Source organism: Carassius auratus, chromosome 14 (assembly GCF_003368295.1).
Source record: "Carassius auratus strain Wakin chromosome 14, ASM336829v1, whole genome shotgun sequence".
Taxonomy (NCBI): Eukaryota; Metazoa; Chordata; class Actinopteri; order Cypriniformes; family Cyprinidae; genus Carassius; species Carassius auratus.
In genome coordinates, this window is record NC_039256.1 from 29,023,718 (window position 1) to 29,036,178 (window position 12,461).

General features: G+C 34.8%; 1 long non-coding RNA gene across 1 annotated transcript in view; it reads left to right on the plus strand.

Annotated features, from left to right (window-relative positions):
• Positions 1–811: 811 nt before the first annotated feature.
• LOC113114245 (uncharacterized) overlaps positions 812–12,461 on the plus strand; it is a 59,761-nt gene continuing 48,111 nt past the window's right edge. The window contains exons 1-2 of the long non-coding RNA XR_003293692.1: positions 812–1,078; positions 3,442–3,525. This is a non-coding gene — a long non-coding RNA (uncharacterized LOC113114245). The remainder of the gene's footprint in view (positions 1,079–3,441; positions 3,526–12,461) is intronic.

Genomic DNA, 12,461 nt, shown 5'->3' on the forward strand with positions numbered 1-12,461 from the left:
ATGATACTGGACTGAGAACACAACACACTGGTCATACATTAACTTTTCATACAAGAACACATATTTGTTTTGCGCAATGTAAGATCTGTTAACACCAGGTGTGCGTGTGTCATTGATTGTGTATTGTATAGGTGTTGATCCTGTTCTCGCCATTTTTTTTTTTTTTAGTTTAACACTTTGTGAGTCATTAATTTTATTTGTGTATTGTTGAGAATACAAACAAGACCGGTTACCATGTTAAATGTGTATTGTTTTCAATCATCCACTTACATAAAATAAACAGTCATACTTACGTACTGGAACATTTCCTCATAACAAACAAAAGAAACCCAGGCACCACATTGCCACCATTTTTAAATACCCGTTTCCCGCCAGTAGAAGGCACTCTTAATTGGTCTCATGCCGGAGGGGGAGATTGGTGTTTGTTTGATTCTTTGGTAAACAGTAATAATGAATTTAGTTTGTGTTGTTTGAAATGGTTGTATATTTTTGTATATTTTTTGGTTCTAATAGTTATGCCTTTGTTACGGTTAAATTGCTATTTATTTGTTTCGTCTTTCCAGAACTGATTTGTTACCATCAATAACTTAATGGTTTAGTCCAAGTGGGAGGCGATTATACTTTTTAAGAGTTTCTCTCAGTCTTGCAAAGGGAACTCATAGAGTGAGTTGGTGAAGTTGCTTGCTTGAGTTTTGGGTCAAGTTCTTGATATAGGCCAAATTTTTGTTTGTACATTTAAGCTCTGTACAGTGTTTTTTTTTTTTCTCTCTCTCTCTCCTCTCTCTTTTTTATTTTTTTTCTATTTTTTGTATCTTTTGATACTTTTGGAGTTACACTGTAAATGTCATTTTGTAAAATCTTTGTTTTTCATATTTTGGAAAAAAAAAAAACTTTTTGACTTCATCAGCACGTCACTTCATTTTTTTTCATGCCTCCATGGGCCGGTATGTCCAGAGCCGGGGTGGCAGTTGGCACACCACTGTCTCTGTTACAGTGACCTTAGGGAGCATGATTGATTGCAGCATGGTAGAAGACTAGTTAAGCACGCATGGAGCTAACCCATTAAAGGGCCTTATTGGTAAGTAATACTATTTTGTAACTGGTTTGGAACTTAATAGGTAGCCAGTGCAGAGACTCTATAATTGGGTTAATATGATAATATTTTCTTGACCTGGTAATGACTCTAGCCGCTGCATTTTGGATTACTGTACCTGGCTTGTTCATTGAGGATGCAGGACAACTGCCTAGCAGTGCATTACCATAGTCCAGTCAAGAGGTCATGATTTAGAGCTCAAGGTTCACTTGTCTATTACAAAAATACTTCTATTTTATTTTTTCTCACCCATGCACTATTTTCCAGTAATTGAATATGTATGCAGTTTTTCTATTTGGTCCTATTACTGCAGGTAGTACTTTGCAGGAAAAAGATTCCCGCTTGCTAATCTTCAATAAATATATTAAACATTTATACTACTACGGGGCATTGAATGCTTGAATCTGATTGGCTGATGAAAGTTCTAAGGTGTGCAGTTATTTTCAGAAAAGCGCATGGCGAACGTAGTTCTAGGCTGATCTTTGAATCTTTCTAATCATTCATCAGAGAATTCTGATGTACACAATATTGATGATGATGATAATAATAATAAAAACATGTTTCTTGAAAAGCAAATTAGCATAGAATTATTTCTGAAGGATCATGTGACACTGAAGACTGGAGTAATAATGCTGAAGATTCAGCTTTTTGATAACATGAATTAATTAAATTTTGAAATATGTTCCAATCGAAAACCGATATTTTAAATAGTAAAAATATTTCACAGCATCACTGCTCTTGCTGTACTAGTTTGGATTAAATAAATGCAGGCTTGGAGAGCACATAGTACTTAAAAAAAAAACAACATTACAAATCATACTGTTCATACTGACACTGTACTTAAGTCATTTTAAGCTAAATAACATTCTGTGCTAACAAACTGAAATGAGATGGTTGTTTTCAACAAAGTGGTCACAGTTCTGTTAATAACAGTAGACCTGCTAGTGAAGTGAAGTAAAAAAAGATATTGGGGAAAATGAAGGAAAGGGAAAGTTGCAGTGCAAGAGAGAATTATTATTATTATTAATATTATTTTTTTTTTACGGCCCTAGACTAAGGATTTAGGCCCTTTTTTTTTTTTTTAAATGTGATGGTCATACAAATAATATTGTTGTCTGGTTTCAGAATTGTTGTGGATGTACTGTATAGGCTATATACAGTAAGTTCGCCAAGCACAGTACTATAAACATAACAATAATAAAATAACAATATTACCGGCCGTCAACACCAGTGAATGATATCGTCTGTTTATTCGAAGCGCACACTCATCTGCCACTTTAAATTCTTTAGCTTGTTACAGCAGGATGGAATTTGATTGATTGTCAATATGTGTATCATTCATCAGCTTGAAAAAATTTGACAGTGATTCCAACAATATTGTTTCCCTGTGCCTTTAACGTTAAAGCTGTGGTATGAACTGCTATTCTTTAATATTGAGAACAATATTTAGAACTATATCTTTAATTATCTTCATAGCTGTCATGCTTTGTGTTTACAGCTAATATTATTTTTGATACATAATAATATTACCAAAACCAACTTCTAGCCAATCAGCAGTAAGGGGCGTGTCTATTCATTATGTGGAGGAGATAGAACAGGACGGACATTAGCCGAGCCGGGTGACAACAGAAATATAGAGATGGCGTATAAAACAAAAGAGGAAAACGTCTGACGAATATCTAACAGAAAACTGGTGCTGCTCTCTATTTATGACATATAGACAAAAATTTCTAAATATTTTCAAAGGTCACTTTATCACGTCCTGTTTAGCTGTTGCAGCACGACAGCTGTCACGTTCGCCGTAGACATGGTGTTACATTAGCACTCATAACTGATTGCTGTCAGACTCCTTCACCTGAATTAAAATTATAATAATTTATTTTAAAGCCAAGCCAGCACAAAATAGGACTTTAACATTCTATACTTAGAAATTGTGTACACACTAAGTGAAAATATTAATTTATATTGAATGTGAGAACTTTGCCTCCCCTGCTTCAAAAAACCACTGCTCAGACAGACTGCTTGTTAGGAAAGCATGCATTATTGATGAACATTATTTTAGTAAAAATATAAGGAATATACCGCATTACTCAGCTTAGTACTAAAGTTCCAGTATTTCCCTTTCTTAAAAGTTATCAGAAAGGAGCTGAATTCAGTGTAAGGCCTTTTATCAGTAAATTATTAAGCACAGACTTCTAGACTGAAACGGGACAGTACATTTTTAACTTTCCTTGCACATTTAAGATTCTGTAGCAAACTTTCACCTCTTTGAAGAAGGCGCCGGGTATTGTTTCTCATGCCTTTTCTCTTTTGAAAAACCTTGAAGGTAAAGTGCTTTACTTTTACAGGTTTGGGATTCGACTTTTTTGTTCTTCAAGGACATTCATCCTGCTGCCAAGAACTGTCAAACAGGAGCATCTCAGTATAAAGAGGTGAGAGGACACCAATTAGAAAGCCATCTCTGGCCAGGAGAGCCAGCGGCACAGCTTGCCACAGGAAGTGGGATGCCTGACTTCCTGCGTGGGGTCACAGCTGTTTATAGAGACACTGATATTTCCAACCAATACAGGGACCGTTTATCGCTGAAGGAGACGGAGCTCATTTGAATAGCAAAGTACCATCTCAATGTCACCATTGAATTTACATTGTCTTAAACATCTGTCGCTGGAACAAGGGCTTCGGTGAAATTATACGAGCATGTGGGTGTCAAAACAGTTTATGCAGAGCAAGAGGCAGATTGTTATGAGCAGGGTGTTAAATTTGCTTTGGAAAAGCAGAAATGCTATTTTATCATTATAGATACGAGATATTCATTGTGAATATCTCTCATATCTATAATGAGATTTATTTTGTATGCCAAGTCTTTGTACAATAAATATAGTCTGTAGTTTTCATGTACACAAGCGCACTATTGTGCATAAATATTAACAAACTTCTGTAGACAGTGCCCCCCCCATAGTATACACTGATGTGCAGTTGTCTAATATAAAAACATAGCATAGCTTTTGCTGAAGTTTCTGATACCTGGTAGAAACAGATTCTCTCAAAGTCTTAACACACGACCTGCACCCGCAAAAGTGCTTCTGCAATCATTTAACCAAAATAGAACTTTTATTACATGGAATTGCTTTTGTGATAGAAGTTAAAACACCTTTTCGATCACCTAGAATCCTTGGCATCCTATCACGGCTCGGAATGGGATACTCTTACCTGGGGTGAACAACTGGAGGTATGGCAGGGATGACGAGGTGTGATTGGCTCCTGCTATGCGCAGCTGTCCATGTCCATACTTGCCCCAGCGCAATTACACTCCCTGATCCCTGGCCGCTCCGCTGCCATGCAGTCAGACCCATTAATCTCCCTGGCTGAGTGGTGTGCCATGTGTTAACAGGGAGGTCCCCACTCACTCTGCACCTGGCCAGTGCAGTCAGGGCCTTGCCAGTCACTCTGCCTTCTCCTCACACCTATCCTCTCTCATTGATTACACCTAACAAACCGGCAGTAACAACACGGGAACATCTTCAAACGTCTTTATTTGCTCTCAGCTCGAAGCAATTTACTCACCAAAAGACATTTACCTTTTTTAAGTCAGTGGGTGTTGTCAGAGCTCTGGCCTGGGGGTTGGCATATGTACCACATTGAGCCCTTGTGCTGATGTGGGAAATATGGGATCGAATCTGTCCGAAGGCAGTAGGGCTAGCTCTAATCTGACTGGCTGAATTTTTGCAGCATTTGGGCCTCATGTGCCATTAAAGTGGAGTTGGAGATATCATAATTATGAGTTTTGAGCTCATGAATGACTGAGCCTTATTTACGCATGGGACATTCAGAAATGTTGACGATATACAAGTTTCCAAAACATAGGGAGAAAAATGTATATATGCATATATAATTGGTTACACTTTATTTTAAAGGTACAATTCTCACTATAAACTATGATTTTAATTAATTCCTAATTAATACAGAATATAACTCCTAACTCATGCAGAATAAGGCAGCCATTTGTGCATTACAAATATTATTAAACAGCCAATATGTAAGCAATACGCATGTTCGTTAATGGTGAGAATAGGTCCTTTAAAGTGTTACTGTAATATCCTTATACAGAGATCAGTTAATTACTCATTTTATCATTGCACCACATTTTTATGTATTTATTTAAAAGTTTAAAAGTACCTTTGAAAATGATATAATCCCTGCATTTGTTAAAGTAATGGCATAAAATTTGGTATAAAATATTCAGAATTTAGTTTGTAGCACTTAATATCTATTTAACAGGATAGTCGCAGAGAAAGATTTCTAAATTATGTCTTAAGTCTGTGAAATAGTCTGTACTGAATGGGCAGAAAATTTGATTACAGAGTCTAATAAACATTGCTGTTTTTCTTATGTTTTCTATACAATGTATCATTACTCACATTTTATTATTATTTTAATGCCAGTAAATTATTTTTGTACATTTATTTTAGATAAAGGCACCTACATGGAAACAGTTTGTGGCCAGAATAAGCTGCAATATGCAAAATACCTTTCTTTTTGTGATTTAGTGAAAGATCTGACTGTGTGAGACTATTCGCAATCTAAATAGAAAAGGTATGAAGGTCAAAATAATTGCATGAATTACCTTTTATATATTTTTATTTTATGCAGATAGTTGGTGGCAAGGCCTAAGTAATTCTGTATTGTTTGAGGACACAGTATATTCTGAAAGGATAATTGCCTGGGTACCTGCAGTAATTTACTGCTTTTGTATATTATTATAATTATTTTTTAAAGTAAATTAGCAATCAGGCATGTCCATTTGAAACAGCAGATACCTATGCACCAGAAAGCAGTCTCTCTCTTTTTTTTTTTTTTTTTCAGTCATTGCTCGTTGATTGGCTGCTAACTTGTGATTAACACTGATAATACAAAAAATTAATAGAGATCCAACTTAATGTTAATTTAGGAGCACTGGTTTAATCACGGTCTGAATAACAAGGTCCCAAAGTTATGGTTTAGCCAGCCCTTTTTGTTCACTGAGATTAAGGGAGGGTCAGACAGTGCTCCATTGTTCAACTGGGAATGGAAACTCATTTGCGAAAATGAAGAATGTCTTGCCGGCATAAATCATGTTCCCTAATCCCTTCACTAATGCCACATAATGCAAATTGTCTCTTGCTAACAGATCATACAATGGAGAAGAGAAGTGAGAAAAAAAGTTCACAATATTCCTGCCATTTCTAGTTTAATTAACATGATCGAGACTACACATGTTGATTGAAACCGTAACAAAACAAGTCCCTAAACGCTGGAACAAGATTTACTAAGTCAAGCTTTAAAAGCCATCGGATATATTTGCCAGACTTTTATATCAAACTTGAACAGGTAAAATATATATTTAAATAATGAACTAAAACCGTACCCAAGCACACCATAGGTCAACCCGAACACATTTTTTAAAGGACTCTTTAACATGAATTCAGTGTGATCCTTTACACACTTGTTGTCTTGTATTATTTGTTAGACCACTGCAGTGGTTAATGTCCTCTCCGGTTGCTATTTATTGTGAAATGAAGTCTAAAGAGTGGATTTATTCGGTTTAAAAAAAGGTATATCTGCTGAAGCGGTATTCGTTTAATGCACACTGGTTTTATTTGTGTCGTAAATGTCTTTTTAATTAGGCAATTTAACAAAAATGAGGTTAGGACTGTCAAGGGGCTCATTAAGTTGAGGAAGGTCTCCTAGTCCCTCTTGTGACGTGTATGGTTTTGATGTCATGCAGGAGGACAGGCTTTCATGAGTCGTGTTTAGTAGTGTACTCACATGGTTTGCAGAGCTTGTAATTACACGTGCTAGTGTACACTTCATCCCCAGCTCTCCTGGGCACTGGACAGAAGACAGCAAGACTGATTCTAAGGCCTGCTATCGCTGGTAAAGCAGGTGTTCCTTCCTGTACGACTAAGCAATCCAAGTAAAACCTAGTGTTTTTTGAAAGAAACACAATATACAAACATTCTGTTTACTGTTGAATAACAAACTACAACATGCTGTATTTTAAGGCAGTTGTTTTTTAGATATATATATATATAAAGTAGTTACGCTACACTTTTGTTTTTATTTTTGTCTCTTCTGCTCACCAGTGCTGTGATATTCTGAAAACATTAATTCTCCTTATGATCAATGTTGGAATCAATTGTTCTGCTTCATATTTTTGTGTGAACTGTTATCATTTTTTTTTAGGATTCTTTGAAGAACAGAAAGATTAGAAGAACAGCATATATTTGAAGTATAATGTTTTGTAATATTAAAGTATATTTACTGTCATTTCTGGGTCATTTAATGCAACTTTATAAAAATATAAATTTCTGTAATAAAATACAAAATTGTACAAAAAAACTTTTTAAAAAATCAATTTTTTTCATGCAAAATTACTTAACAGTTAATTATACTTAAAAAAATTAATTGAAGTAGATTCTGTGTGTTTGTCCTATTATTATTTATCAATAATTAATAATGTTATTTAGTGTTTTCTATAAACGTATGGACAAATAAGTACTTGCTGAATATGCATGATTAATGACAAAACACTCACAAAATCATACAAACCTTAAAACTTTGCTTAAAAAAAGCCATCAACTATTTTTTTTATAATAATAATAAAAAAAAAAACATTCTAACCTGAAAAATGAGATTGCAATAGAGCTGTGGCTTGTGTTGCTGAAAGTTGTTAGTACAAACAAATCCTATAATGACCAAGTGAGTTTTGCACAGTTGTTTTTTTGTGTGCATGCTGTAGTTTGAGCTAAAACAGCCAGACCAGTTTGAGCAGTCTGACATAAAAGCAGAGTGTTTCTGTTGTTAGTCACCCCACCATTAGGAAAGCACACTAGCAAGCAGAGAAAAGGGCCATCACATAAGCTCTTTGGAGAGATTCATTGCTGTGATGAAGTTCACCACATTGAGCACTCATTGACTCAAATCCCTCACGTCTTGTTAAATGGCATTTCTGCTCTGAAGGGACTTACCCCGCGCTCACAAGGCAGATGTTGTTGCCGAGAGCGACAGAGTCTTCAGAAGCGATGTGATCCTCCAGGACCAGGCGAAAACAAACACAAAGCAGCATTTCATCTGGGGGGCTTTCTCTTGTTTGGATCTGCAGTGTACACAGAGAAATGTGTGGATGATCAAAGACCCTTAAGTGATATCACATATGAGGGGAATATAGGCAGGCCAGGTGATAGAGGATTAATTCATGGAGATCTGTTTTGTGCACAGCTGCCAGGATAATTAGAGCGCAGACGCACAAACTCCAGTGAGTTGCTGGGGCCACGTGTCGTTTCACAGGGCATCTCTGTTGGTGTTGGGTCAACAGTTCTAGTGTTTTTTGAGTGCTGCTGTGAATATCAAAAACCATCCAAACATAAATGGTTTCTGTGTGGGAAAAACAATTGCTTATTTCTTTTTTTTTTTCTTTTTTTTTGCTTCATGTGCATTCGTTTTTTGTGCATGTGTTTTTACCATTTCTTCGCATTTTGTGCAGTATATTAAATCAATAAACATAAGAACACTAAACTGAAACGCAAGTGTCTTCAAGTACTGTACATTAGCAAATACTTCTCAGAAATAGACAGTTTTAAGCACAAAAGAGCATAGTCTCATGCAATAGTTTTCAAGTGCATTTATAAAAAGAAATGGCCTTTAATTTTGAAACTTACATTCATTTATTAAAAGTCTCTTGAAATACCATAACCTTTTATATAACAAATTAAATGATGTGAATCCAGTTTTTAATGAGAGTTCTAATCATTACTTTTCTGATAACAGAAATAACAAGACCGTGTATATAGGTTTAGAATTCATCACACAAGATTCATACTTTTATTGAAAGGAAAAGTGGTTTCATGTGTTTGTTTTTTTTTTTACATTCAAGTCTACCTTGAAATAAAAATTTTATTTTATTATTGTCCTGCATTAAATGCTTATTTAGAAATTGGTGTTGTTTAAAGTTTATAATGAAAAAAAAAAAAATTATTATTATTATTGAGTATCAAATTAAATGATTATATAAATATAAATATATATATATATATATTTTTTTTTAATTTAAATTATCCAATACAATTATTGTTATTTGATCATATTTTACAATTATTATTTTTAATCGTGTTACATTTGAGTTTTCAGTAAATATACAGTATTTTATGTTCATATGGCATAAAATGATAGATACTAAACTATAACCTTAGTGTGAAAGGAGTTTAACCCCAAACCAGTGTTGGAGGTAATGCATTACAAGTAACATAAGTTACAGAATCAGACTACTTTTTTAAGTATCTAGTAAAGTAATGCATTACTTTTAAATTTACAATGAAGTATCAGGTTGAAGTTTTTCCCATTTATTCATTTATTACTTTTAAAAGTAACTGTCTGGCCCAAATTATAACAACAGATAATAATCTCTTGCTTCTGTCTAACCTTGCCTGACACTAGTACACTGACAGAAGAGATGATTTATGAGGATTAACTGAGACATCCATGTATATGGCCAAATATAGTTCATTATAAGAAAACTGTCCTTTCAGATATAGCCCTATTTTGTGTGTCCAGAGAAACAAACATGTATGTTTAATAGGCACCAACTGAACTTTGATGTATTTGATAAAAGCAGCAGTTCCCATCACCCTAATGGCACAATTCCTTATGATCCTTTATGCAAAGGCTTGCCGGGGATCAAAGTAACTGAGTTTTGCCCGAGGCTATAAAAGATGTACTAAAAATGAGTATGCCTTGAACAATATATTAACAGGTTGAAAATCACCCAATTAATTCGATTGATTAGGGAGATGATTCAAAGAATGTCCACTATTTACATTTACGACCGATACTAAATAACCAGTTGTGCTCATTTAAATGGGGAAAACAGCCACACCGTTATTGCAATGGATAGTTTTTCAAAAAAAAACTATCCATTTTAGCTGTTTGTTAAAATATTACCGAATCTGTTTGTAAATGGTGATATAAACATGGTCCATGTCAAAAACACTTTTTCAAAGATTTCTATTGCTTTAAATAAGCTCTAGCTTTGTATTCCAAGTAAATAACTGCATTGTCTGAGGCTGTGAAGCCAGTCAGTGTCTAATCATTATTTGTCATCATTTACAGTACATCTAGAAACCCTAAGAGGTCGACCACGGCTGTCGTACAGACAGATCTATCTGACAGATCAAAGTTGCATATTTCTAGAAACAGTCTATAATTTGCCAGCATGTTTACGATTAAACAACCAAATTGAATTCTGTGCTAGTCAGCTTCGAGAATGGTAGGCAATATAATAATTTGGTGTCTCCTACTGCCAGCACAATATTTCAAAAGTGGAACCTCTGCCTGTGACAAATGCCAAGGATGAAAGTTTCAAAGTGAAGCATCAGACGGTCAGTTGCTCCATCAGGGGATCATTAGGCCAGCCAAGAGCTGCTTTTAATGCACTTTATCAGAAGCATACCCAAAAGCTAAGTTCTTAAGTTGTAGTCTAACTTCTAACTTTTATTTTAGCAGTTTCATAGTGCTGTATGTTTTCGAGATATGGGCCTATATCAGCCCGATTGATCCAGCTGTATTGCATGCCTTGGATGGAAATGGATGGAAAGAATGTATCTCTGTTTTCCTAGTTTCCTTAATCTGAAACTTTGTATTACCTCTCATGATTATTTACCTCTTTATGATGTATAGCTTTTTGAATTCCTCATTTGTGAGTCTCTTTGGAATAAAGTATCTGCAAAATAAATAAATCTAAATATGAAATGTACAGTAGTATGTTAAGTATTGCCGCAGTAGCATCAGCAGAAGAGTAATCAAACGTGGTCCGGAAAACAGGCAGTAGGCAAAGCAGAATTAACTGTATTTTCATACCAATACCCCTAGAAAAAAAATAATATATATATATATGGGTGGTGGTATACAAATAAGTTTTCATATATATAATTGTGCAGGTGTTTTATATAACACAGCTGAGATAATAGGCAGAATCTGCTTTGTGATTTAGCCTTTCCTGTGATTCTCCTTTCCCGTATAAAACACAGAAGTAGTAGAAAACATTAACATTAAAGCTTTATTGCTTCTCTTTGTTGTCCACGGCAGACAGAATTATGCACTTTGTGTCCTTCATGGTTAAGAATGTGCTGGAGTTATTTTAGGTGCACTCGAGGAGGTGACAGATAAATTTAGGAGAAGAGTGTAGCACTCGGTTTAGGAAGCGAATGTAGAAGAGACACAAAAGAGTGATCAATTTTTCTTTTCTCAGGACTGCACTTAGATTATACTCCTCACACAGTGTGCAACGGGACTCTGCTGAGCAGCACAATAGCTTTTGGTTTGTGAGACACAGTCTTGTTTTAGCCTGCATTTTTTTTTATGGCTCGGAGTACTGCATTAATGACAACTAAAATCTTGAAGTTCGGCTTTAATAGTTTAAAAGACTTCTGGCATGCTTAATCTATTTTGCTGTGTGTAAAAATATAGCACAGGGTTGCGTATTAAACCTTGGTCATTTTATTTCTTAATAGTCACAATAAATGAAAATATCACCGGAGAGGAACAATTCATGTACTATAAAACAAAATGAGATCATAAAGTGTATGCAATGAAGCATCACTGTAATAGATTAAATGAAAATCAGGCAACCAGTAAGGCTTTAAGACTATACTCTGTCATATAATAATGGCAATGTGTTAATGCTAACATTCATCTTAATATTCCATTTCAAGATGATAAACTTTTTTTTTTAATTCCATAACTTTCAGAAAATAAATGAGATGTCAAGGCATTAAGACAAACAACTCACCAAGACTGATAACATAAGCAAATAACTAAAGGGAGACAATAAATAATAAACAAAAACATTTTTCATAAACCAATATAAGGTCACTCCAGGCTTTCTAATAATTTCAGTAGTTTAGAGGCATTACAAAATAAATTAAATAAATGTAAGAAAATATTGAAAGCAAGTTGGGTCTTCATTTAGATTTTAGTAGAAGAAAAAATCTAAATATGTGGTTATGCAGTTTATAATATAACTATTTTTATTTTCCCGTTTCAATATCCCTTGAGCTCTAAACATGAAAAAACTTGCTGTTGTTCGGTCATTTCAATGTCATTTTTACAAAAGCAATACTTATTGTTCTTAAAGTAATGAACATGCAAGAACAAACAGAGTAAATGAGCACTGTGTGTGTGCGCGTGTGTGTGTGTGTGCGTGTGTATGAACCACTTTGGGAACATTACAAGAGTCACGCAATCGCACATACAGATACAGGGGCATGCTTTCATGCTAAGGTGCAGACAGAATTGAGTGATATAACCTGCATATCTAATGGTCTTGAAAGAACCG